Source organism: Caretta caretta, chromosome 1 (genome assembly GCF_965140235.1).
Source record: "Caretta caretta isolate rCarCar2 chromosome 1, rCarCar1.hap1, whole genome shotgun sequence".
Classification (NCBI taxonomy): domain Eukaryota; kingdom Metazoa; phylum Chordata; order Testudines; family Cheloniidae; genus Caretta; species Caretta caretta.
The window spans coordinates 113,619,138-113,646,460 of NC_134206.1; positions in this window are offsets into that span (position 1 = coordinate 113,619,138).

Genomic DNA, 27,323 nt, shown 5'->3' on the forward strand with positions numbered 1-27,323 from the left:
TCATTCCCTTTGAAGGAGCTGGTACCGGCTACTTTCAGAAGACAGGATACTGGGCTAGATGGACCATTGATCTGACCCAGTGTTTGTATGTTCTTAACCTATAAAAAGAAATCTCTTCATCCATCAGGCTACATGCAGGGTGCAACACAACTGTTTAACAGCTCATTCCTAAAATATCCTAACCAGGGAATGTGTGAAAATGTTCAAAATGTGTGACTCTACTTTTTCAACTTGTGTAAAATGCAAGTTTTTTTAGGAACCATGTTAATCACATTACTTAATTAGTTTACAAATAATTACTTAACACTTAGAGTTTGAAGACAGATGTTGTGGCAGCTGAGACTGGGAATTAATCATAAGTAAACCCACAAATTTTTAGTTAAGTAAAGACAAAAATTACTGTATTTCCTGTGTTTTGCTTTCTCTTTCCCCTGCTATTTTTCTTTCTTTCTGTATATTTTTCTTCAGGCTTTTGTGTGTGCAATTTTTTCTGTTTTTAAAACTTTTTTTAAATGATCTGTACTTTTATTTTTCTGTAACTTCATTATACTCCTTGTAGTATCTCTGTTGTACATACACCTTCCCTCATCCCCAAAATTTTCTTATTCTTCTCTCCTTTACATCTCAATATGATCTTTCAGGCCCAATCCAGGAAAGCACATAAAACAAGGGCTTAACTTTCAGCATCTCAGTATTCCCTAAACCAGGCTACTGACATGCTTAAAATGTTTTTCTGGATTAGGGCCTTATCTTCTCTCCACTTTTCTGTATTAATGGATCTCCACCTTCTCAATAAATCACGGTTTTCCCTTTAATTCTCTCCTTCCTTTTTGCATTTTCCCTGTCGTGGTTCCAGTTCCCTGTGTCTGGCTCTCAGGTCACCCCAGTTCAATTCGCTCCAGTATTCCTCCTCCTCTGTGCCCCTTCAGTTCTGCCTCTGCAGCTTCCTTCTCTCACTAATCTTTGCCTCTCCAGTGTGGTTTAAACATTCTGTCCCCCTGCAAGGCCTGTGGGATCTTTACTACAGCTCTAACTCTTGCTTCCTATTATTGTAACAATCAGCAGATATTAGAAAGGGTCCTCCCCTTCCAGAGAAATCAAAGTCCTTCCTGACCAGCTGTCTGGCTGGTGTCTCTAGTGCCCTGTGCCACTTCCCAATGGCTGGTAGGGGAACCCAGGCCCACCCTCTACACTGCGTTCCAGCCCAGGGACCCTACAATAAGTAGCCAAGGCTTGTTAAGAGTCTTACCCCTTGCTGCTGTTTCCCTCCTCTATGACCTTTTTAATTTTACATGTCAGCAATCTGGTTCCGTTCTGGTTTAGATGGAGCCCATCTTTCCAGGCTCCTCCTTTTCTAAAGGTTCCCCAGTTCCTAATAAGCCTAAATCCCTTCTCTGAACACTGCCATCTCATCCATGCATTGATACTCTGCAGTTCTACCTGTCTAACTGGCCCTGCACGTGGAACTGGAAGCATTTCAGAGAATGGACTTTAATTTCTTACCTAAATTTGACTTCCAAGACCTTTGTTTTAACTTTTGCTATGTAATGGTACCTACATATACCACAACCACAAGCTCCACTCCTGCAATGCACAAAAGTCTATCTAAATGTCTTGAGAGGTGCACAACCTTTGCACCCAGCAGGCAATTCACTATGTGGTTCTCCCAGTCACCACAAACCCAACTATCTATATTTCTAATAATCAAATCCCCCATTACTGCTACTTTTCTCTTCCTAATAACAGGGATCCCTTCTCCAGGAACAGTATCTTGAGTGTGAGAGGATATAATGAAATCATCTGGAAGATTAAGATTGAAAAGTACTTTGAGATTAAGGTGCTTTATAAAGGCAAAATACTGTTATATGGAGAATAAACAGAAGTTTTAGTATAGAAAGCTTTAGTTTGCAGTTGTACACAAATTATAACGATCGGAACAATAGTACAGTACGTGTAATACATCAGGTATTCAAGTGTCTCAATTTTTAAAAAATACTGGTTCTGTTTTCATGGATTTTGTTCTTTTATGATCCTTTTTTGATACTTAGTTCAGAGCAGGAAGGACTGCTGGCTTTTGCTTTTTTATATATTAAACTTTTCAATACATATAGATAGATAGTGAGGGAGGGGAAATGAGCTTTTAGCTTTGTCCTCATCCATTTACATGATGCTGTTAGATCTAGCCAACTTGTTTCCAGTCTTTTGCCAAATGCCACACAGATTGTGTATAATTAAACATAAATTGCTCTCACATCTTGCACTTGTTCTTGCTCTACTTGTAAGGGCCAGTGATGTAGTAACTATTCATATCACAGTTTTACTACCCAGCAATGATTAATGAGTCACAAATGTTTGTACAGCACTTCAAAAAATGTAAAGTGCTATAAAAGTGCTAAGCATTATTACTATTTTTGAAAGAATCAATGTAATTAAACATGCAGTAAACAGCTCATTAAAAACCTATTCTTATTCTTGCATTTCCTGTGTGTGGTTTAAAATAATCACTGGTCTACACTTACATTATCTATATTATTTACATTTAGATATAAATCTATTTCAAAGAGCAATTTTGCATCTGAATTACATTAATATTTAGGAAAATCCTGAACTAAGCCTCCTTCCACTCCCCTCCCTCTTTACTCTTGTCATTGTATCTAGATACTGCAGTATATATGGTAAGGTGCATCCCAAACTGATTTCAGACCTTGGCAATATTTAGACACAAGGGGCAAGATTCACTACTTTATGGGAGGTCCATAGAAGGCCCTCCACATTACGGAAGCCCAGCAATAGGTGTGCATTGGTGGGGAAGAGAGGGAAAGAGCAGAAAGGCCATTCAGGCAGTTAGGGAGGTGGAGTCTCTGTGGGCTTTGAATAAGATGGTCTGGAGGAAAGCATTTGGCGCCTACTGGTTACAAGAGGATGCAAGGGCAGTAGTAGCCATAGCCTGTGATAGCCGACACAGAGGAGCTGGCACCAGTATCTGACTAACAGGGAGGAACTGGCTGCAAAATCTAAAGGCGATTTGGGTAAAAGTGACTATGAACTGATAGATTAAGGAAAGTGTGAGAGCAGCAGATCAAAGACAATGGACTTCAAAAAAGCAGATATTAAACTCAAAACTGGTAAGTAAGGTCTCATGGGAAGAAAATCTAAGGGAAAAAGGAGTTCAGGGCAGCTGGCAGTTTCTCAAAGAAATGATATTAAAGGTACAACAGCAAACTATGTTCATATGAAGGAAAGATAGGAAGAATAGTAAGAGGCCTATATGGCTCCATCAGGAGCTCTTTAATGACCAGCAAATTAAAAGGCAATCCTACTAAAGGTGAAAGCATGGACAGATTGCAAAGGATGAGTACAAAAGAAGAGCACAACGAGTTACACATAGTTAGGGACATAAAAGGCAGTAAGCAGAGGTTCTATAAATACATTATGAGCAAGAGGCAGATGAAGGAGGATAGGATTAGAATTCAAAATCACCTTGAAAAACTGGAGACTTGGTCTGAAATCAACAAGATGAAACTCAGTAAAGACAAGTACAACATACTACACTTGTGCATTTGATTTTTCCTTCCTAACTACAAAATGGGGAATAACTAGCTATGCAGTAGTACTGCTGAAAAAGATCTGGGGGTTGTATATGAGGCAGTGACAATGTTCCCTCTAATTTTTCCCATGCATGTGCAGAATTAATTTTGTTATGTGCACCAGTATGGAGGTGATGTGTGGCGGGGATAGGGCTGAGGGGTTCAGAGTGCAGGCTGGAGCTCGGGGCTGGGGCAGAGGGTTGGGGTGTGGGGCGGATCAGAGCTCCAGCTGGGGATGAGGGGTTTGGGGTCCAGGCTGCCCTGGGGCGACGGCAGGCAGAGAGCCCCCCCTCAGTCCTCTCCCCGGCCATGACATGTCCGGGGCTTGAGCCACGAGACAGGTGCCTCACCCCGGCTGCGGCAGGGCTGGGGCTGGGGGAGAGCATTTCTCCCTGCCTCTCCCTGCTGTGGCAGCTCTGGGGCTGGAGCCATGGGAGAGGCGCCTCTCCCCGCCACAGTCCTGAGAGCCTGTGCAGCTCTTAATAGGCTGCTGCGCGGCTGTGCAGCTTAGAGGGAACTTAGGTCAGTGATGTTCTGATGATGTGATGCAGCTGCAGAAAAGACTAATATTCTCGGGTGAATTAGCAGGAGTTTCGTATATAAGACACAGAAGGTAATTGGTGCTGGTCAGGCCTCAGCTGGAATATTGTGTCCAGTTCTGAGTGGTAAAGTTTAAAAAAAAGATATGGAGAAAGTGGAGAGAGGAGCACCATGAAAATGATAAAAGGTTTAGAAAACCTGGTCTAAGAGTTAAAAACTGGGCCTGTTTAGTCTTGATAAAAGAAGACAGAAGGGGGACCTGATAGTCTTCAAATATGTTATGGGCTGTTATAAAGAGGATGGTGATGTTCATTGAAGGTAGGACAAATAGTAATGGGCTTCATCTACAGCAAGGTTAGACATTCAGAAAAACTTTCTAGCTATAAGGATAATTAAGCACTGGAATAGGCATCTAAGGGAGGTTGTGGAATCACCATATTTGAAGGTTTTGAAGAACAGGTTGGACAAACACGGTCAGGGATGGTCTAGGTTTACTTGGTCCTGCCTCAGCACAGAGGTCTGGATTACGTGACCTCTCACGGTCCCTTCCAGCCCTACATTTCTGTGATTTCAATGGGAGTGTTCAGTGCCTTGCAGGATGGAATGCTAAATGATCAAACTATTCAAATGCTTTCTTCACCCTTTCTCTGTTGAAGCCTGATGTTGGAAAATATTACTGTCGTAATACCACTAACCACAAGACCACATTAACAAGCCATCTGTAGCTAAAGAATGAATTAGAAGAATGAAAATAGGAACACTAAAGCACTTCTGAAAAGTTAATTTCAATAGAATGCATTTGATCTGCAACAACTGATTTTTTAAAATATTTTCTTAGGAAAAGTATGTGATAGTAAACAGAATCCTGATTTTAAAAAATGGCTTGAAGATAATTTCAGGGCATTTTAGATTTTTTCACGGTTGCCAGATCAAGGACTGTCAGGTCAAGACAGACCGTTAGTATTACAGACATACAAATAAATATCTGTAATTCTGAAATAAAGCTCTTGTGTTTGGTTCAGGATCAACCATGACTTTGATTCCTAAACATTTCAGAGATTAAGCATTACTTCACTATGTACAAAGAAAATAAACATGTACTTTCAGTCTAAACTGACTTATTTCAGACTAAGGAAAAGAGCAGCCACTTCCAGCACCACCAAAAGAAACACTTGCCAGAGCACAATGATGTTGCCATTCCCGTAATGGAGTGCAGAAATTCAGTGAACAAAATGGCTGCTGTCTTTGCAGACAGACATAGTTCTTAGAAATATAAAGAGGCAGTACACAGAAAAGACTTCAAAAATTCAAGCAACAATCACTACAGTCAAAAGTATAATTCAGTAGACTTTCTTAATATTCAAATATTATTCAATCAACATGTCAGCTCAGAACTAGCTGAAACTCCTTAAAATAGCTTTTGCAACCAGAAAACCTGGGCTCAGTAACACTGGAAAACATATACTAAGGATATACTAAATTCTCCTGGCCCGTAGTTTAATCTTTTGTTAAGTAAACATTGGCAACATTTACTACATATTAAGTATCACATTCCCAAGAGGTCTCAAGTTCAAAAGGGACATTTCAATTTTGATTCTTGACCACATATATTTAACACAAGTGAAATAATATACAAACTGTAATACAGTAATGTTGCTCTATAACAGTGAAACACTAGGCAAACTGTAATATACTCATGTTATTTTCATCTGTAAAACACTGCTTTGCCACAGCTAATAAGGCATATTGCTACTATATCTTTTCAATGTCCGTTATAATTAGATATATACCTGTTTGTTTCTAATATGTTACATTACCTGCTGCAGTGTTAGCCGACGGCCAAGGATGTTTGGTGAGGTGCCAGCTATGCCCGTTTATACCATCCGTGACTTTAACCGCTAGGACACACTGTCCCTTCGCGGCGGGCAGCCTGGGCTAGGCTGACGGATGCCCCAAGGTCCTAACCACCCGTGACTTTAACTGCTAGAGCTCAGAGCTCCTTCGCAGCGGGCAGTCAATACTGACTGACAGGTGCCCCAATGGCAGCACTAAGAGCCTCTCCACACCCGTGACTTTAACTGCTAGAGCTCAGAGCTCCTTCGCAGCGGGCAGCCAGGATTGACTGACAGGTGCCCCAAGAGTTTGCCCCGTGGAGGCGGCACAACTCAACGCTAGGCTCTTAGTACTCTCACCTAATGGCCAGGCTTTAGAGCCAAAACGGCTGAGGTTCTTTAATTGTGTTGGCTGCTTTACAGTAAACCAGAGAAAACAAGTCAGGCTTATGCACAAATGGTTACCATAATTTATTAAGCTAGATTCTAATCATGTGGTTACAAAATTGCTAGTGCCTACTTATTTAAATGTAGAGATGTTACACACACAAACAAGTTACAAAACTGAAGCCACAATCCCAAAGAAAGAAAACAAAGTATAGAGCTCTATTTCAAAATATGTGTACACTAAAGATAGGAGATCAGGTGTGGGTGCTTCTTACCCTCCTTGCATCTCTCGATTCCAGCGGTGCCAAGCCAGGATCGGTCACTCAATTCCGCGGAAAGACGAATAAGGGACAAGGCTTAGGGACCCTCTTAGCTGCAGAAGCCTTGGGAGGCTGTCACTTATCTGACCAGCAGATAGATAGTGAAAAGCACTCAAAAATCATGGTGCTGTAGGTCCCCTACTTATACCTCTGTACTCCTTTATTCTCTTTCTCCTTTCTTATGCCAAATTGAGGCTGGTCTGTCTGGGTGACGCCAGCTTTCGCAAGAGTAGTTTACACTTGCAAGGGAGAGAAACAGTAAGTTTCGACTACTGGACATTTCTTTTATCAGGGTAAATATTTTCCCACCTAGGATGTTGGTGTGTGTGCATCACGCTATTTAGTAGGGGCTAAGAGCCATGTCTGTCACAGGGCCTCTGCCTGCTGTGAGCTTAATCGTTGTATCTGCTCCCAGAGGCACATTGTAGCTGCACACCTGTGCTTTTCACAGCTTCAAAGGCTGTGCAGGAATATATGTTAAGTGCCCTGTTCTGGCTTCCTCCTGTGTTTCCAGCAATGCTGGTCTGAGGGGGGGGGGGGGGGGGGGGCTGGCTGTCTGGCTACATGCAGATGCAGAATATATATTTTTAAAGGCATCATAATGTATTAAAAATGACAAATGAATTTGTCTATTGGAGAGTTCTATTTTAATAAGTGTACATTTGCCAATATTACAGCATGATCTGTTACATGGGAATGTATCTTTTAATGTTTTCATAAATAGGGAGCATTCAAGCATCTTACAAGGTCTTTCTTTCTGAAACAGAATAACTGGCAGCCTTGAAGCCTAGACTACAACTATGAGGTTCAAATACTTCACACACCTACCTCTTATGAGATCAAAAACAACTGGTCAAATTTTGTTTTTTTACTCTTTCTGAATGATTGACTTTGTGGGATCAAAAATGTTATGGACTCTTGACTTTAATGTGAAGATAGGATAAGCGAAGCCAGGACTTTGTGGGGGATCAGACATGACACTAGTCTACAAGTTCCGCCAGAGCAGCAGAATTGCTCTGAAATTCCTTCAACAACAACTATAACTGCTTCCAGTTATCGTACTGGCAGAATTGTCTTCCCAATGCCTATAAGTAGAAACAGGTGCTTCACATCTGGAATTTAGCATCTCTATCTCTATTTAGCATCTCTTAATCTCACTTAAATTTATTTTCAAGGTGGAGAAGTGACCTTTTCATTAGCAAAGCCCCACGATATTTGCATTTGGTAAGTTGATGGTAAGTTGATGCGTGGCAATGTCAATTCCAGGATAGAAGTACCAAATTACCAACAAACTAATTATAAAAGGGAGTGAGCTAGAGAGTTTACAAGATTAAAAAGGCCTGGCTGGTAGCTTGATACAGCATGCATGATAAGAAGAATGGCAAATACTCAAGCCTATCTTCCACCAGCCCAGAAATATAATATACAAGCAATGCTGAAAGCTTCCAGTTTCCCTCAGAGCCTGTCTGTAATTAAACATTCAGAGCCTGATATTCCACTTATTTACACTGGTTTTACAGCAGTCTAATATTATTGACTTTAGTGGAGTTACTCCTGATTTCCACCAATATGAGCAGAGAATAAGGCCCTCAAAATTCAAGGAAAACTGATTTGGGAACTGGTCCTTTCCAGTACTCTCAATTCTACTTATGAATGATCTGAAAATGAAGATATGTGAAGAGAATTAAACCTGATAGAAATGCTAAGTGAAACTATGTGATGATGATGATGAGAAAAAAATTTTCCATAACTTAAATGAGCCAACTTGAGCTTCTGAGAAAATATGTTTGACATATGCATCTAGATATTCCTGCAAATGCAGCTTTAAAAGGTGATTTATCTGTTTATTTATTTATAAATTTCACGGATTACCAAGGCCTCTAGGTGCATATACAAAATTTAACAGGACAACTGACTTTTTAAACCAAACAGCCTAATAGAAAGAAAAGATTTCTCAATATAATTACCCAGCTGGGCTTCACAATGTTCATGCAAAAGTCTGTGAAAAGAGATGGGCGTTGCTTGCACTATGCCCTAATTACCTAAGTTTCAGAAGGGCTGAGTACCTTACAGCTCTCACTGAAGTCAGTGGACGCTGTGGGTGACCAGTGATTTTGAAAATCTGGTCATAAATGACAACAGACTTGGGCTCTATCAGCCTGGCAGAGGAAATGAACTGCAGACTCAAAGACCTACCACTGAGAATATCCTGACCTCTAGACTCCCTATAATTTCAGTCTGGAGATGGTTAACTCAAGCACCTCAGTTGATTTCAACTATCATTGTAATACATGGGAGGAAAGGTGATCTCCTGTGGATCATGGACCCATGCTTTACAGACAAAAGTCACTACATTCTTTGAGAGGGTCAATAAACATGTGCACAAGAGTGATCCAGTGGATATATTGTACTTGGACCTTCAGAAAGCTTTTGACAAGATCCTTCACCAAAGGCTCTTAAGCAAAGTAAGCTGTCATCAGATATGAGGGAATTCATGGATTTGTAACTGGTTAAAAGATAGGGAAAAGGGGTAGGAATTAACTGTCAGTTTTCAGAGAGATAAATAGTGGTGTCAATAGGGATCTGTACTGGGACTACTACTGTTCAACATATTCATAAATGATCTGGAAAAAGGGGTAAACAGTGAGTTACCATACATGTGCACATTTATTGACCCCCTCAAAGAATGTATTGACTTTTGTCTGTAAAGACTTATATATCGTGGGTCCATGATCCACAGGAGATCACCTTTCCTCCCATGTATTACCATGATAGTTGAAATCAGCCAAGGTGTTCGAGTTAATCATGTCCAAACTGAAATTGTAGTGAGTCTAGAGGTCAGGATATTCTCAATGGTGGGTCCTTGAGTCTGCAATTCACAAGCAAGAGATCTTGGCGTCATTGTGGATAACTATCTGAAAACATCCACTCAGTGTGCAGTGGCAATCAAAAAAGTTAACAGAATGCTACAAACCATTAGGAAAGGGATAGATAAGACAGAAAATATCATGCCACTCTATATATCCATGGTATGCCCACACTTTGAATATTCCTGGTCACCCCATCTAAAAAAAATATTAGAACTGGAAAGGTACAGAGAAGGGCAACAAAAATTATTAGGGATATAGAACTGCATCCATATGAACAGAGATTCAAAAGACTGGGACTGTTCAGCTTAGAAAAGAGATGACTAAGGGGGAATATGAGAGAGGTCTATAAAATCATGAATGATGTGGAGAAAGTGAATAAGGAACTGTTATTTACCCCTTCCCATTATACAAGAATCAGAGGTCACTCAATTAAATTAATAGGCAGCAGATTTAAAACAAACATAAGGAAGTACTACTTCACACAATGCATAGTCAACTTGTGGAACTCATTGTCAGGAGATGTTGTGAAGGCCAGAAGTATAACTGGTTTCAAAAAATAATTAGATAAATTCACAGAAGATACATCCATCAATGGCTATTAGCCAAGATGGTCAGGGATGCAACTCCATACTCCAGGTGCCCTAAGCCTGTGACTTACAGAAACTGGGAATGGATGACAGGGGAGGGATCACTTGATGATTGCCTCTTCTGTTAATTCCCTCCAAAGCATCCAGCACTGGCCCAGGTCAGAAGACAAGATAGTGGGCTAGACGGATCATTGGTCTGCCCCAGTGTGGCCATTCTTATGTTCACCTTGATTTTACTCCTCAGGGAATTCTGAGCCACTGCACATGAGCAGAATTCATGGCCCCCACGGATTTTTTTTCCCCAGCTGAACATAGATTCCCATGAACATTGCCCTGGGCCCTTTAAAGCACCGCCAGAGCCCCACTGCCAGAGCCCCGGTGTGGCAGCAGGGTTCCATCAGCGATTTAAAGGGCCCGGAGCTCCACTGTGGCAGTGGCAGCTGGAGGCCCAGGCTCTTTAAATCGCCCTTGCACCATGGAGTTCCCAGCTGCCTCTGCAGCTGGTAGCTCCTGGGGTGACTTAAAGGCCCTGGGGCTCCCAGCCACAGCCGGAGCCCCATGGCCTTTAAATCTTGATTTAAAGGGCCTGGGTATTTAAAGGCCTCGCCACTTCTGGTTTAGTCCAGGCCTCTTCTGGTTAAGGCCACACCCCCTGCTCAGGACTCTGGCATACCGGTAAGTCCTTTAACTTACTTTCACCCCTGAGTGGCAGCTAAGCACTGCCAGCCGAAGCTTCTGAGCAGTGTCCAACTATAGTCCCTTGGAGAGGACTGAGCTCTGCCAAGAGGGCTACTTCTTGCTGGGTACTGGTGCTGCAGCTCAGATTTCTACAGGAAGGAATTGCCTGTGGACAGTTTGTGCCCGTCTCTGTCCTAGACAAGCAGGATGCATGTACATTTTTGTAAATACACAAATTAAGCTCTGCACATATTTTAATCATTGCTATATCAGTTTTGCCTACCTACTTTTGCATGTCACCAACCTCCACGTTTGGGTTCATATGACACCCAACGTTTCAAAAGGAAAATGTCTCAGACTCACTATTAAAAAATCCAAGATTTACTCAGAGGTTAGTATTGTTATGCTGATGTTTGGTGCATTGTATTCCTAGTGGTAAGTTCCAAAAATGGCATGAAGAGCATCTGTTACATCAATGAAAACTTAGAATAATAATATTCAATCAGAATTATTCACCAAATAATTTCTGAGAGGGGCTGGAGAGGGGACAACTAGGTCTGCAGTTCATTAACAAGTATTTCATTTCAAGTATCCAATGTTAAAATTACAAGCCACATAAAAAGTTTACAAGATGTGTTTATTTTCTCTGGCTGGATTAGTTTAATTCTTAAATTTAAGTTTCCTATATGAACACTCATTTTTATTAAGTCAGAATTCACTCTTCATTGATATGCCCCAGCGTTTGCTTTCCTCAAGAACATTCTAGCCAGGATACTCATTTGCTAGATCATTTACAGAAAGGAAATACAAAAGAAGCACCAAAATAGTCAGAGTACATTTATTTTAAAATTCCAAATATTTGCAAAAATATTTTCAATATTTACCCAGTTCAATATTTACAGGAATAGAGAATGTTTATTTCTAAATTATTCATCTCTTCCTTCTTTATTCCTCCACCTGAGAAACCAATTATATTATATATAGATGGAGGGCTTATTCTCAATGCCTTGCACCTTCTATAACTATTTACAGCTGTGCAAAGGGGGCATAAAATGTTACCACAGATGCAAGTGACTACACAAGGTGCAAAGAAATGTAGAATCAGGCTCGCCACCCCATAACTGCTGAGTGAACATGACAACTAAAATTGCAGTCTCTAAAGGGCTGTCTTTTCACAAGCTGGAGTTTTATTTTAGACACTTTCACTTTGCTGATATTATTGCACACTGTATTTAGAAGAAAGAAAAGGAGTACTTGTGGCACCTTAGAGACTAACCAATTTATTTGAGCATGAGCTTTCGTGAGCTACAGCTCACTTGAAGTGAGCTGTAGCTCACGAAAGCTCATGCTCAAATAAATTGGTTAGTCTCTAAGGTGCCACAAGTACTCCTTTTCTTTTTGCGAATACAGACTAACACGGCTGTTCCTCTGAAACCTGTATTTAGAAGGGGTAGAAGCCAGGAAACACCAATGCAGGAATTGGGAGTGCAATGCGAGAGAGACAAACTCAATGTCAGGAGAAGGTAAATAAGGAGAAGAGACAACACCCATATGGAGGCACAGAGAGAATATGGGATGGGGACAAGGCTGGGGAAGGAAGTGCTATCCTCCAGCAAAATCTCCTATATGCTAAATAATTTTCTCCATAAAGTTCTTACTGAGAACTCCCCACTTCTCAACTTATGCAGCAGAAGATCTGAGTACTACAGCGATGGGTGTGTTTGCACTAGCAAGAATTTATAGTGAATATGCAAATAAGATCATTTCATAAATATTACTAGAAAATCATATGCTTTGGTAAATATGTAGGGTGATATTCTGGCACAATAGTGTAGCATGACATTATTTGTGTTTTCTGAACCACATCATTAAAAAAGTGGGATATGTGTATGATAATGAAGGACCTCTGTGCTAGTGGTTCTGAAATTATGATTTAATTACTTCATAATGAGTCAAGCTGCTTGTTTATGGAAATGGATTAGCTCGGCCCTGTAATATTAACTGTGCATTCCAAGCTACTATAAAAATTTCTGTCACAGTTAAAAATTTGTGCTTTATTTCTAGTTTGAACTTGTCTAGCTTCAACTTCCAGCTGGGAAACAAAGAGAAAACTTGCCTGACTCTCCCTTTTACTTTGACTTCAATATGCTAACAAATGCTAATAATATGCTAGAATGTGGAACATGAAATAGAAAGGTGTTTTTCCTAAGCCCTGGGCAGGCTGCTCTTATTGACACCCCCTTTTCCTGTCCTCTGAGTGCACCCTTTCAAAGTGGCAGGCCCATGCTTCCACTTCTCTGTGGGATGGAACCCATGCGATCCAAACATTCTCAAGGTTCCCCCGATTGCCAACTGTATTCACTCAGCAGGCCCCTGCAAAAGATTCCCTTCAGGAGCCTGTGGACAGTGATAGTATGCAGTGACAGAAAAGCAACTGCTCCGAAACAAAGCATGATTTGTTTAGCCAGAAGGTATACAGTACTAGAGAAGTGGATATAAAATAACAGAGACCAATTATTATTATTTGTATTACCAAGGGGCCTAGGAGCCCATTGTGCTAGGCACAGAACAAACACAGAACAAAAAGATGGTCAGGCATTCTGTCTTACCCTCTCCTGTCATTCCCCTTGAGCTCCAAAGTAGACAGGACAGCCCCGGTGCTCCCTGTTCTTTTGGGTACCAAGTTGTAATCTACTTGCTGCAGACTGTGACGCTCTGTCAGCCTGTTTCTGTGTGTCAGCCCCATGGCACGCTAACATCTTGTCTCCCTCCCCACCCCATAGGGCACTTCTTTTAACAGATCAAGGTCTTTTGCTCTTCAGATTCACAGCCTTGGCAAACAGCCCTGTCACTGGATCTGAAGAGTCCCCTTATAAACCTGGCTATTGTGTTTGAAGGGAAGCTCTGTATCTGGGCCATTACTTTACCTTTCCTGCTTGATTTCTTTAACTCCTTTTGATTTAACTCTATGCAGTCAGGCAGGGTAATACTGAACAGATATATTCAGGAGCATAAGATATTTATAAAAAAAATACAAATATTTCTTGGTTTTCCATAGTGTTCACAACCCTACGACAGAGAGGGAAAGAATGGCTACTTACTTTTGCTAACTGCTGTTCTTTGAAATGAATCGTCCACATGGATTCCACTTCTGGTGCACATTTGCATGATCTGATTCTTTTTGGCTACGAGTGTCCATTGGGACTGCACCTGTGTTCTGGATGTTCTTGTGCTCCCCACCCAAGGGAATAAAGGGCAGAGTGGGCACAATCATCCTTGAGTCCCCAGTACAGTATCTTTTCGCTATAGTACTCCATAGAAGCAGGGAAGGAGAGCAGGTTGTGGAATCCATGTGGACAACACATCTCAAAGAATCACTGTTACCAAAGGTAAGTAGCTGTTCTTTCTTCCTTGAGTGGCTGTCCACATGGATGCTACTTCCGGTGATAAGCAAGCAGTGACCTCATAGGCAGGAGTTGGGTACTAGCAGACCTATTTAAGCAAGGATTTTAGGACAGCTTTACCAAATTGGACACCTGATCTTGAAGTCTCAACTAAGGAGTAGTGCTGGGTAAAAGTGTGGGCTGAATCCCATATAGGAGCCCTGCACATTTCTCACATATGAATGCATGTTAGAGAAATTGCCGAAGCTGCCTGAGCCCTGGTGGAATAGGCTCTAATGGATGGATAAGAACGTAAGGACAGCCATACTGGGTCAAACCAAAGGTCCATCTAGCCCATCATCCGATTTTCCAACAGTGGCCAATGCCAGGTGCACCAGAGGGAATGAATAGAACAGGGAATCATCAAGTGATCCATCTGCTGTCATCCATTCCCAGCTTCTGGCAAACAGAGGCTACGGACACCATTCCCTGCCCATCCTGGCTAATAGCCATTGATGATCTAGCCATGAATTTATATAGTTCTTTTTGAACCGTGTTATAGTTTTGGCCTTCACAACATCCTCTGGAAAAGAGTTCCACAGGTTGACTGTGTGTTGTGGGAAAAATACTTCCTTTTGTTTGTTTTAAACCAGCTGCCTATTAATTTCATTTGATGACCCCTAGTTCTTGTGTTAGGAAAAGGAATAAATAATACTTCCTTATTTACTTTCTCCACACCAGTCATGATTTTATAGACTTCTATCATATCACCCCTTAGTTGTCTCTTTTCAAAGCTGAAAAGTTCCAGTCTTATTAATCTCTCCTTATATGGAAGCTGCTCCATACCCCTAATTTTTGTTGCCCTTCTCTGTACCTTTTCCAATTCCAATATATCTTATTTGAGATGGGGTGACCAGATCTGCACGCAGTATTCAAGATGGTGGCATATAATGGATTTATATAGAAGCAATATGATATTTCTGTCTTGTTATCGATCCATTTCCTAATGGTTCCTAACATTCTGTTTGCTTTTTTGATTGCCGCTGCACATTGAGTGGATGTTTTCAGAGAACTATCCACAATGACTCCAAGATCTCTTTCTTGAGTGGTAACAGCTAATTCAGACCCCATCATTTTATATGGATCTAGCCTAGCTATACCTTATAACATGATCTCATACACTTAGAAATGGATTGCAAAAGGCTCCTGAAAGGTCTTGTCCTGTCCAGGTTATATGAAAGAGCACTGGCAACATTAAGGGTGTGCAATATGGCTTTCTCCTGGTTTGAGTGGGGTCAGTGGAAGAAAACTGGTAGGTGGATTAACTGATTTAAATGAAAATTGGAGTGCAGCCTGAGAGTCACGTTATCTTTATTGAATATCCTGTAAGGGGAACCAACCATGTGAGGGCCTAAATTTCCCCTAAACTAGAAGCTGACATGAACCCTATTAAAAATGCAGACTTCACAGACAAGAGGGGAAAAGATCAGGTTGCTAGGGGGTTCAAAGTGAATCCCGTTAAATCAGACTGTATTCTGTAGAGGTCCCAGGAAGGAGGGGGATCTCAGACTTGGTGAAAATACATGAATGAAATCTTTGAGGAATCTGGCCACTGTAGCCATGGAGTAATATGGTATGACCCTGAATTGGAGGAGGATGCGTAGATATGGCAGCTAAATGGAGCTGATCGTTCAGACTAGCAGAAATAGGGGGCTTCCAAAGGGAAACAGATAACATTGTCGTGCCCAAATAGAAAACATCTTCAATTTTGCTACATACGTCAGACGTAGTAGAAAATTTTCTGCTATGTACCAAGATGTTTTGGACTTCAGTGGAACAGCTTCCTTCAGTGGCAATTAACCAGCCAGCATCCAGTGACGCTAGATCTGGGTGTAAGATCAGATCTCTCCGTATTTATAGATTATATGGCCAAAAGGGACCATTGTCATAATTTAGTGTGACGATACGCACCGAGTTTCTAATGTGCTGGGGGGTGCTCCCCCTGGCTCTGCCCCAGGCCCTGCCCCCATTCCACCCCTTCCTCCCTATCCCTGCTCTGCCTCTTCCCACCCCCACTCCGCCCCTCCCACAAGCACGCCCGGCTCTTCTCCCCTCCCCTTCAGTGCCTCCTGCATGCCGCAGAACAGCTGATCATGGTGAGTGGGAGACACTGGGAGAGAGGGGGAGGTGATGATTGGCAGGGCTGTCGGGGGGCAGGAGGCACTGGGGGGAGCAGAAGGTGCTGAGATGGAGGGCTGCCGGGGGGTGCTCAATACCCACCATTTTTTTTCCTGTGGGTGCTCCAGCCCTGGAGTCAGCACCAAAGAGTCTGACCTCCTGTGTAACGCAGCCCATATGACTTCCCTGAATTGACTCCTATTTCAACTACAGCATATTTTTTAGAAAAAGATCCAATCTTGGTTTTAAAGTCCAGTGATGGAGAATCCACCATGACCCTTGGTAAATTGTTCCAGTGTTTAATTACCCTCACAGTTAAAATGTTGTGCTTTATTTCTAGTTTGAATTTGTCTAACTTCAACTTCCAGCCATTGGATCTTATTATACCTTTGTCTGCTAGACTGAAGAGTCAAATTTCTGTTCCCCATGCAGGCTCTTATACACGGTGATCAAGTCACTCCTTAACCTTCTCTTTGATAAGCTAAATAAGATTGAGCTCCTTGAATCTTTTACTATAAAGGCATGTTTTCCAGTCCTTTAATCATTCTCGTGGCTCTTCTCAGAACCACCCCCAATTTTTCAACATCTTTCTTGAACTGTGGACACCAGAACTGGACACAGTATTCCCATGGCAGTTGCCCCAGTGCCAAATACAGAGGTAACACTATCTCTCTATTCCTACTCAGTTTTCCCCTGTTTATACATCCAGCGATCACATTAGCCCTTTTGGCCTCAGCATCACATGGGAGCGCATATTCAGCTGATTATCCACTACGACCCCCAAGTCTTATCCACTGCTTCCCAGGACAGACAGAGTCCCCCATCCTGTAAGTATAGCGTGCATACTTCTAGGAACAAAGAATGATTTACATTGGCTGTACTGAAATGAATATTGTTTGCTTATGCCCAACTTAGCGAGGTAGCCAGATCTCCCTGTATTGGTGACCTGTCGTTTTCATTATTTAGCACTCCCCCAAGTCTTTGTGCCATCTGCAAAAGTTATCAGTAATGTTTTTATGTTTTCTTCCAGGTGACTGACAAAAATGTTAAATAGGATAGGGCCAAGAACCTATCTCTCTGGGGCCCCATTGGAAACATACCTGCTCAAAGATGATTCCCAATTTAAATTATGTTTTGAGCCCATTACAATTACATTTTCAGCCCTCTAACTTTTAATCATAGAATATCAGAATTGGAAGGGACCTTGGGAGGTCATCTAGTCCAAACCCCTGCTCAAAGCAGGACCAATCCCCAATTTTTGCCCCAGATCCCTAAATGGCCCCCTCAAGGATTGAACTCACAATCCTGGGTTTAGCAGGCCAATGCTCAAACCACTGAGCTATCCCTCTCCCCGACATGTGCTGGGTTGATTTTGTATTGTTCTAGATTCTAAATCAAAGCATTGTGCACTAGCAAGTCAAATGCCTTACAAAAGTCTAATTATACTACATTACCTGTATTACCTTTATCAACCAAAGCATCTGATCTCATGCACATGGGATGCATGCACCCCAGAAGTCGAATTCATGTGGCCAATCACTCAAAAGTGAGCCAATACTTAAGATAAGCATTTTTCCAGAAATCCTAAATTAAAGACTACGGACATATTTTAGTGCCTTACCTACATCCAATGCTAGTAATCCTGCATATCTATTCATTAAATCAGCGCCCACTTATTGCCATTGCTGATCAAAATGATCCTAATGATAAATGGCTTATTACATAAGAAATAATGGAAGTAGAATTAATGACATGACAAATGTTTTACAATTTAAATTATGGTGACCTTTCTTGTGAAGTTATTTCTTTCAGTAGGTTCATTATCAATTTAATATCTTTTTCAAGCAATATTAGTGATAATACATTTTTATCATTCAAATTATGTTCCATCATTTCTTCATAGAAAGATTTTCATTTAGTAAAGAAGACTAAGGTAACATCTGTATGAGGAGATAGATTTAGTGTTAAATTAAAACATTCTATGGTTGGCTAAGTTACTAAACAAGTTCAACTCCTGACTGTTGATTTTACAGCATAAAACTCTAATGTAAGACAGGACTTTTATAATGATCTGCAGATTTCTGTAGCTTTCAAAAGCCCATTTACAGCTCCCTCCCATGTATAATATTTATTATTCTAACATTAACCTGATGTAAATCTCAAACCTGGTCAAGGACAGAACAGTCATAGAATCAATTAAGTAACCTAAAATATATACATTTAGTTTCACATAATTCACAGGCTCCTATATATCAAGTTAATAAACACATTGACCCTTCTAAAAAAATTAATGGTGTCAAAGCCTCAGATTTGTTGGGTCTATGGGAGGCACTGAAGATTTATTTAAGATAACTAATTACATTTTGTTATGCACAATGAATCTCCTTCAAATTAAAATTGTAAGAACAGAAATTGCAAAATCCAACAGGTAAAAATCCAATTACACAAAGAACTAACTTCTAAAAGGAAGGTTCCTCAGGGTGCTTAATGCCAACCAGGCAGACCAGCCCTCTAGACAGAAGGCCAGGACTAGCATGCCCTGACTGAGTTGTTTTTATGATTATTAGTCAACTAAAAAGGAAAACTACAAAAAGTGCTCTCTCTCTCTAAACCAGTTTAACAGGCAATATAATGGCATTTATAATGGACTCCATTTTCCTTTAGTAACACAGTCCCTGCAAAACAGCAATTGTAAGTGGTAAAATAATTATTAAAACTGGGTTAACATAGCTAGAGGCCAAAATTCTTAGTATTATTATAGATCTAAGTATTATAACAAAGAGCCTTTAGATAATGGAGAATATAATTTCAGAACCTGATCCTACAAACCTTTACCTCATGCAGAGTCCCACTGAAGTCAGGGAATTAAAGTTTGCAGAGCTGGGTCCTCAGGTGTTAATCTACTAAATCTCACACCTCAAGCACAAAATAAATGCTACTGAAGAACATATTCCTTTGGCTTTCCATTTCAAACTCTCCCACTAAAATGACCCAGAAGTTGATCCTTTGCCCGTTGTCCTTCTCAAAGTACATTATCATCTAGAGCATTAGTCTAGTAGACCATCTAGAGCAGAGGTGGTCAAACTACGGCCCCCGGGCCACATCCGGCCCACGGGACTGTCCTGCCCGGCTCCTGAGCTCCCGGCCGGGGAGGCTACCCGCAGCCTCTCCCCTGCAGTCCTCCCTCCCCCGCAGCCTCAGCTTGCCGTGCGGGCAGCGCTCTAGGCAGCACGGCGGCGTGGCTGGCTGCAGCCGAGTGGTGCGGCTCCCAGTCCTGCCGCTCTGAGCGGCATTGTAAGGGGGTGAGGAGCCGGGGGGGTTGGATAAGGGGCAGGGACTCCCTAGGGGCAGTCAGGGGACAGGGGGCTGTTGGATGGGGTGGAGTTTCTGGGGGGGCAGTCAGGGGACAGGGAGCGGGGGGGTTGGATAAGGGGTGGGGTCCCGCGGGGCAGTTAGGGGTGGGGGTGTGGCTAGGGGACGGGGCAGTCAGGGGACAGGGAGCAGGGGGCAGTTGGATAGGTGTGGGAGTCCCGGGGGGCCTGTTGGGGGCGGGGGTGTGGATAGGGGGCAGGGCTGTCAGGGGACAGGGGGGGTTGGATGGGTCGGGGGTTCTAAGGGGGGCAGTCAGGGGGTGGAAAGTGGGAGGGGGCAAAGGCCAGGCTGTTTGGGGAAGCACAGCCTTCCCTACCTGACCCTCTATACAGTTTTGCAACCCTGATGTGGCCCTCGGGTGAAAAAGTTTGCCCACCCCTGATCTAGAGATTGATGGGTCTGCTACAGCCTAAGAGGCACGTGGCTTTTAGCTCATGCAGTAGAGAGTCATACAGTAAGTTTTAGAGGTCCCAGATTAGATTCTGACTCATACAAGCCTTGTGACACTGCCCAGAACTAACTGAGCTGGAGGAGCATGCTGGGTTCTGGTACTCAAAAAATCCCACCCACAGGCAACCCAGTTTGCATCTGCGATTCTGATAGCCAGTTCAGCTGTCACAGGGGAATTTTTCAGTAGAGTGTTTTCTCTACTTAGGTCTTTGGAAAATGTTTAGATGTGCCATTGGGTAGCTCATTGTATTTAAGACAGCCAGGCAACAATACTTTCTCTTCCTTTCCTGTGTTTGTGTATGTTTTGGTTGACAGTAAAGATGAGATGGGCCCCAAGTTGTAAAGTTCAGATCTGGATCTAAATTGAGACTTCCCCATAGTTCAGGGTGTTTGGATTTGGTCTTCCAGTTCAGGCCCATCTGTACACCAATGTGAATCATAAGTAACTCCAATTAAGTTACTACGCCTTAAGAAATATAGGCCCCAATCCTTTTTCAGGCAAATTCCCCTCTGAAGGTCAATAGAGGTTACGCTTGAGTAAGGGGTGAGGAGGGGCCAGTTCCAAAGGAAATGTTTTTCCAACAACACCAAAAAATGACATCACTAAAGTGATCTGGCACAATAAGAGAAGTGCAATAGAACAAAAAATAACACAACACACTTACCTTTTATTTCCGATATCATCTTGTGAAGAAAGTATTTAGAAAGGATCACTCCAACCACTGAAAATGTACTGAGTGAATTCTCTGAATGAGAAGAATAAAACACTACCTTTTAATAGCAGGCAGAAATAATACTCCACTGTTAGTTTATTTACTGCACTGAGGGGTGTTTTGAAAAGAAAAAGGCAGAGGCAGCCCATTCAAAGAGTTTGTGTCGGAGTCTGGTTAGATCCCAGCTCTTATTAAATAGTTGCTCAATACTTTGTCATCAAAGGGCCAGGTCCTGAGAGATGGCAGCCTCAGTGACATGTACTCATGCTGTGCTATTTTCAGAAACCTGGATTATTCTATGTAGAGAACAGATCACACTTTCACAAATAGTTTACATCAAGGATTGATGCTCGTTTGTTGAGGTTAGTGCTTCAATCGCTGTTTAATTAGCAAAGCTCCTCAGCCCAGCTCCTCAAACTCAAGGAAGTCAGTGCTTGACAGTCTCCTCCCATGGGGCATAAATGTCATGAAGGACAAAAATGGGTTACTTACCAGCAGTAATTGTTTTTCCAGAGTGTATTGCCTCCACAGAGTCACACTGCCCCTCTTTTCTCCCCTCCACTTCAGATCGTAACTCTAACACTTTGGGTTCCATTCATGAGATGGAAAAGCTCCCACTGATGGAAACAGGATTGAGGTCTTAAATATGGTGACAATGTTGCACATAATAGGATTGCCTCACATTAAAAAGTATATGTAGTCAAACTCTCGTATTCTTCACACTCTGTATCACTCCACATTCCTCACTTGTGCATGTTGAATGAGTCCTAAATACATAACAGAGATCCACAACGTGAGCCAGGGAGAGCTTTGGTCACGAGATTTACTACATGTTTATGAGATGACATTAAACATATGCAACTTTACAATATATTTTTTCATATTAGCAAAATATGGCTTATTACACAGGAAGGCATAACTCTCTCATTTTTTCTTTTTTTAAAAAAATTACATTTTTGGTTTACAGCCTGGCAAAATAACATACTTGAACTGCATGAAATTTATATTTTGTGCTTCTTTATAAGTTCAAAACACATTACTTAACATCAGTGTCCAAAAAAAGAAAAAAAAAGGCAGAGAGACTGATATCTTATCCACCTAAAACGTTCTCCTTTATCAGTTTGACATGGTTAAGATATATTGAACATGAAGGTTTGTAATGGAGAAGCTGATAGAATCATAACTATGGCATTACTTGTGATGTGACTTTAGAATGAACTAGTGTACTAGTAATTGTTCCATTAGATTTCTGGTATTAAGACTGATCATAAAACATTAATCAGTGATCCATGTTAAGGTCTTCACAAGTCAGTTTAGAGCCAGAGGCAAAGCCTCTTGTGAGACATTAGCTGAATGGCGATCATCAACAAAGGAGTCACTAATGTATTCACAAAATGTATGCATCTTTTTATAGTCGGTTGATTCATTTCTTGAACAAGTAAAAATTTGTATCTTACACCCCAGTGGAAAAATAATAGAATCCCTGCGTGTACATTTTTATGTTTCATCAAATGTATTGAACATTTATTTGAAATGTACAGGTCATCATACAGAACAGTATATACCATATTGAGAAGTATATGAATTATTTATAGGCATTATGAAATGAACCATGTTTCATGACATTTGATAGGAATGCTGTGACAATATATTTTCATTTATTCAAATATATTTAAAATGTCCATTGTCATGACACATACTGTATTCTATATATTATGGGTTATATGTGTAATATATTTGTTATTACTCTGCCACTTTGTTCTTCTAGCTTGATATGATCACCAGCCACTCTCTTGACTCTGTTTTAGCTAGAACATGGTGTGGCTTGGAGCATTGCAAATATAGGCTTTATATTTGTATTAAATTTTATTTTTAAAAAAATCTATTATATTAGGCTTCTACATGTAACCCTTCTGCCAGGTGGAGCCAGCAGCAGCCAGGGCTGGGTTCAATATCTTGGGTTTCCTTTCCATCGATCCAACACAGAACTAGCTCGAGCCCCCAGCCAGTAACCTGGGAAATTTACACATCACCCTGGGTGCCTCTGAGGGGCAATAGTTCCCCACTCGCAAGCACAGAGTCTGAGTGTAGAAAAGAAACTTAATAAAAACAGGGAAGTAACCTGGCATTAATTTGGGAAAACACCATACACAGAGTTCATAAACATAAACCATGAGTAAAAGACCCACCCCAAGTAGGTTGGGCCGTATCCTTTTCCCCTCAGGTTCTTAAGTCCAGCAACCCAAAAGTCCCCTTTACATGCCCAACCCTTCTCTGCACCCCACTCACAGTTGCTACCCTTGGTCAGTGCAGACCCAGAGTTCAGAAGTGAATCTCCAGAGTTCACCTCCCACCCTGGGTGGGAGCTACAGCGGGGAGCAAGAGGCATGTTACTCGCTCACTATGCCGCTCCACCGCTGCCCCTGCCAATCACCTGCTCGCTGCTCCTGCCGGCTGCCCCTGCCAGCTGTCTGCTTGCTGCTCCCACTGGCCACCCCGCTGGCTGCTGCTCGCTGCTCCCACCAGCCGCCCTTGCCAGCTTCTTGCTCGCTGCTCCCACTGGCCACTCCCACTGGCTGCCTGCTCTCTGCTCCTGCCAACCGCCCCTGCTGGCCGCCTGCTTGCTAGTCGCGCTACTCGGACATTCAAGTCCTTGTTTTACCAAGGTTCTTTAAACTGAAAGTGACTCCCTTCTTTGGGACAGGTTAAGCACGGTCCTTCTTTTCTGTATTCCCACAATAATTACAAACATTGGTAACCATATTGCACTACTCCCGCATTCAGTACTAACATAATTTGTGACCCAACACCAGCCAAGTTGATTACAACGAGCAAAACACTGCTTCATCAGCGGAATATCTAGCAAATCTAAGCAAAGCAGGAGCAAGCTGTATTTACATAAACATACCCAGGGTCACTTCCCCTCTCCCAACTAGCTATCAGGGAAGCATTCATTCAGACCCTGCTTACATACATAAATTATATTGGCTACAACTGTTGTGTATATTTCAGAGTTTATATGTAACAAACAAAGAAGAGACGTTTGGAGCTGAGGAAAGAAAACCTGCAAAGCAAAGAGATATCAAGCAACCCCATTGCTGTTGACTGCATTAAGTTAAAGTGCATTTTCCCTTGTATTTTACAGACTAATACTGCACAACAGAGGTGGAAGGCAGCTGTTGCTGTACTGGGGATACTTGCATGATCAGAGCCATAAGCATTTTACCTTCAGGTAGTTGTTTTTTTCTTTATTTTTTAAAGAATTGTATATGGAGTGGCAGATTTTAGTATTATTCACATTGATAAAAATAGAATAAAAAAAAACAGCCTGAAACATAGAGACACAAAAACTCTATGTTCCTATTTAATTTTGTTCAAGAACAGTTACTCACCTTTTCATAACTGTTGTTCTTCAATATGTGTTGTGTATGTCTATTGCACTAGGTTTGCAGTAGTTGTGTGTCTCGGGCACCAGTGCCAGAGAGTCTTCCTGAGTGGTACCTGTTGGGGCAACCATGCCTGCACCCTGTGCCCATCGTGTTCTGAGCTGACGGTATAAAGGGCAAAGATGTCTCCCTACCCCCTTCCCGTTCCTTTACACCAGACCCTTAGATGAGAGATTCCAATGCATTGGGGGAAGGAATATGGGTCATGAAATGGACATATGCAACGCATCTCAAAGAACAACAATACAAAAAGGTGAGTAACCATTCTTTCTTTGAGTGATTGCCTATGTGCGTTAACCTAGGTGACTCCCAAGCAGTTTCCAGTGGAGGAGGGGCTTGGAGTGTTATTGGCAGAGGGACTGCAGAACTGTTCTCTCTAAATTAGCAACTTCCTTTGATGAAGTCAGAATTGCATAACGTGTAGGAAAGGTGTGCACTGGGGACCACATTGCTGCTCTGCAAATGCCTGCAATTGGGACATTACTCACAAACAACATGGATGATGAGTGAGCTCTGATTGAATGCCCATTACACAAGGCACCAGTGAGATCTCACCTGGAATACTGTGTGCAGTTCTAGTCTCCCATGTTTAAGAAAGATGAATTCAAACTGGAACAGTTGCAGAGAAGGGCTACTAGGATAATCCGAGGAATGGAAAACCTACCTTATGAGAGGAGACTCAAAGAGCTTGGCTTGTTTACTCTAACAGAAGGCTGAGGAGAGATATGACTGATCTTTATAAATACACCAGAGAGGAAGAGGAATTATTTAAGTTAAGCACCAATGCGGACACAAGAACAAATGGACATAAACTGGCCATCAACACATTTAGGCTCAAAATTAGGTGAAGGTTTCTAACGATCAGAGTGAAATTCTGGAACAGCCTTCCAAGGGGAGCAGTGGGGACAAAAAACCTAACTGGCTTCAAGACTGAGCATGATAAGTTTATTGGAGGGGATGGTATGATGAGACTGCCTACAATAGCACACCTGCAGACCTGCCCATCAGCTACTGCCAGTAGCAAAAATCCCCAACAGCCGGTGATGGGACACTAGATGGGGAGGGCTCTGAGTTACTACACAGAATTCTTTCCCAGGTATCTGCCTGGTCAGTCTTGCTCACAGGCTCAGGATCTAATTGATCACCATATTTGGAGTCAGGAAGGAATTTTTCCCTGGGTCAGATTGGCAGAGACCCTTTTTTGCCTTCCTCTGCAGCATGGGGCACAGGTCACTTGCAGGTTTAAACTAGTGTAAATGGTGAATTCTCTGTAACTTGAAGTCTTTAAACCATGACTTGATTACTTCAGTAACTCAGCCAGAGGCGAGGGGTCTATTACAGGAATGGTTTGGTGAGATTCTGTGGCCTGCAATGTGCAGGAGGTCAGACTAGATGATCATGACGGTCCCTTTTGACCTAAAGTCTATGAGTGTGAGCCATAATGCACAGCACCTGGTTACCACCATTGCCAGGACTCTGGCAACTGGGTCTGTCGCCTCCAAAAAAGCTTTTAATGCAGACCTTGCAATCACATGACCTTTCACTAGGAGGGACTGAAACTCTGCCCTGGAGTCCTCAGGCAGCTTCCTAAGGAATTTTGAGATGGCATCCCAATTTGAGTAGTCATAATGGGCTAATAGGGCCTGATGATTTGCCATGAGCAGTTATAAACCCACAGTTAAATAAATATTTTGTCCAAAGAGATCCAATTTGTTTGCATCCTTGTGCTTAGGAGTTGCTTTTGTTCTACCTTGGCAGTGCTTTTCATTTACTGATGCCAGTATGAGTGATCCTGGTGTGGCATGTTGTCAAAACTGCTTAAGTCCCTGAGATGGAACCCAGTACCAGCATTCCATGCACTTTGCTGCTGGCATGAGGGACAATGGTATAAGAGTTTAAGAGACTGCTTAATCGCATCATTTATAGGGAGAGCAACTTTCCATGACATGGCTGGGTGTAAAATGTCTATGAGATTGGGTGGATTTTCTTCCACATGCTCGATTTGTGTACCCAAGGAGGTGGTCATTCTTTTCAAAATGTCTTGATAGGCCTTAAAATCAGCTAGTACCAGAGAACTGGATTCCAGTACTAGTGCCTCATCTGATGAGGAGGATGTAATCAGAGGAGGGAGGCTAGATCCCTCCGGGGGCTGGTCAAAAACTTGCACTGTATCAGACCAGACTGAAGACAATAAATGACAATCCCAATCCTTGGTGCCTCACTGGATGGTTGGAACCAGGGTCAAGAGCTCTATTGGATCCGCACAGCAAGACTTTACCACTTGGAGATACATTTCCATAGTGTAGTGGCTGTTTGGTACTGACTTCTACCACTCTGTGGAGAGGTGTCCCTTCTCGGGGACCAAAGTCTGTAGTGCGGCTGAAATGATGATCTAGACTCCAGAAGCATCTCCCACAGTACCCAGTAGGATCAGTGATGGGTTTGGTATGGTACTGAAGGCCAGTCATGCCTCAACAAGGCCCTCCAATCTCTCAATCTGCTTTTGTTAGGATGATTCCTATGAGACCGATAATGATCCATAGGAAGATGCCCTGGATTCCGTATAGTGGAAGATGTAGGAATCCACTCCAGATTAAGGAGGAGCACAAGTACTCAGCAGGTCATGGAGGCACATTGCCAGATGGTGTCATCAGCAGTTGTGATCCAGATCTGACTAGACGACTGTACAGGCAGCAACACTAGGGGCTTTCTAGCTATTGGTACCATGCACTGTGGTGGAGGGGATACCCACAGTCTTAAAGCCAGCTCTACCACCAAAGGATGTAACACTGGACCGGAAACAACTAGTGCTGGAGCAGACACCAACACAGGAGACAATGTGTGAACACCCTACAGTGGCCCTGGTAAGACACCATTGGTCTGAGTAACCATTGAGGGTGGTACGGAGAGGCTCAGAAGATCCTTTGCAACTGCATAGGCCTGTAGGGTGGTTGGCACTCAAATAGGCCTTTGCCTCATT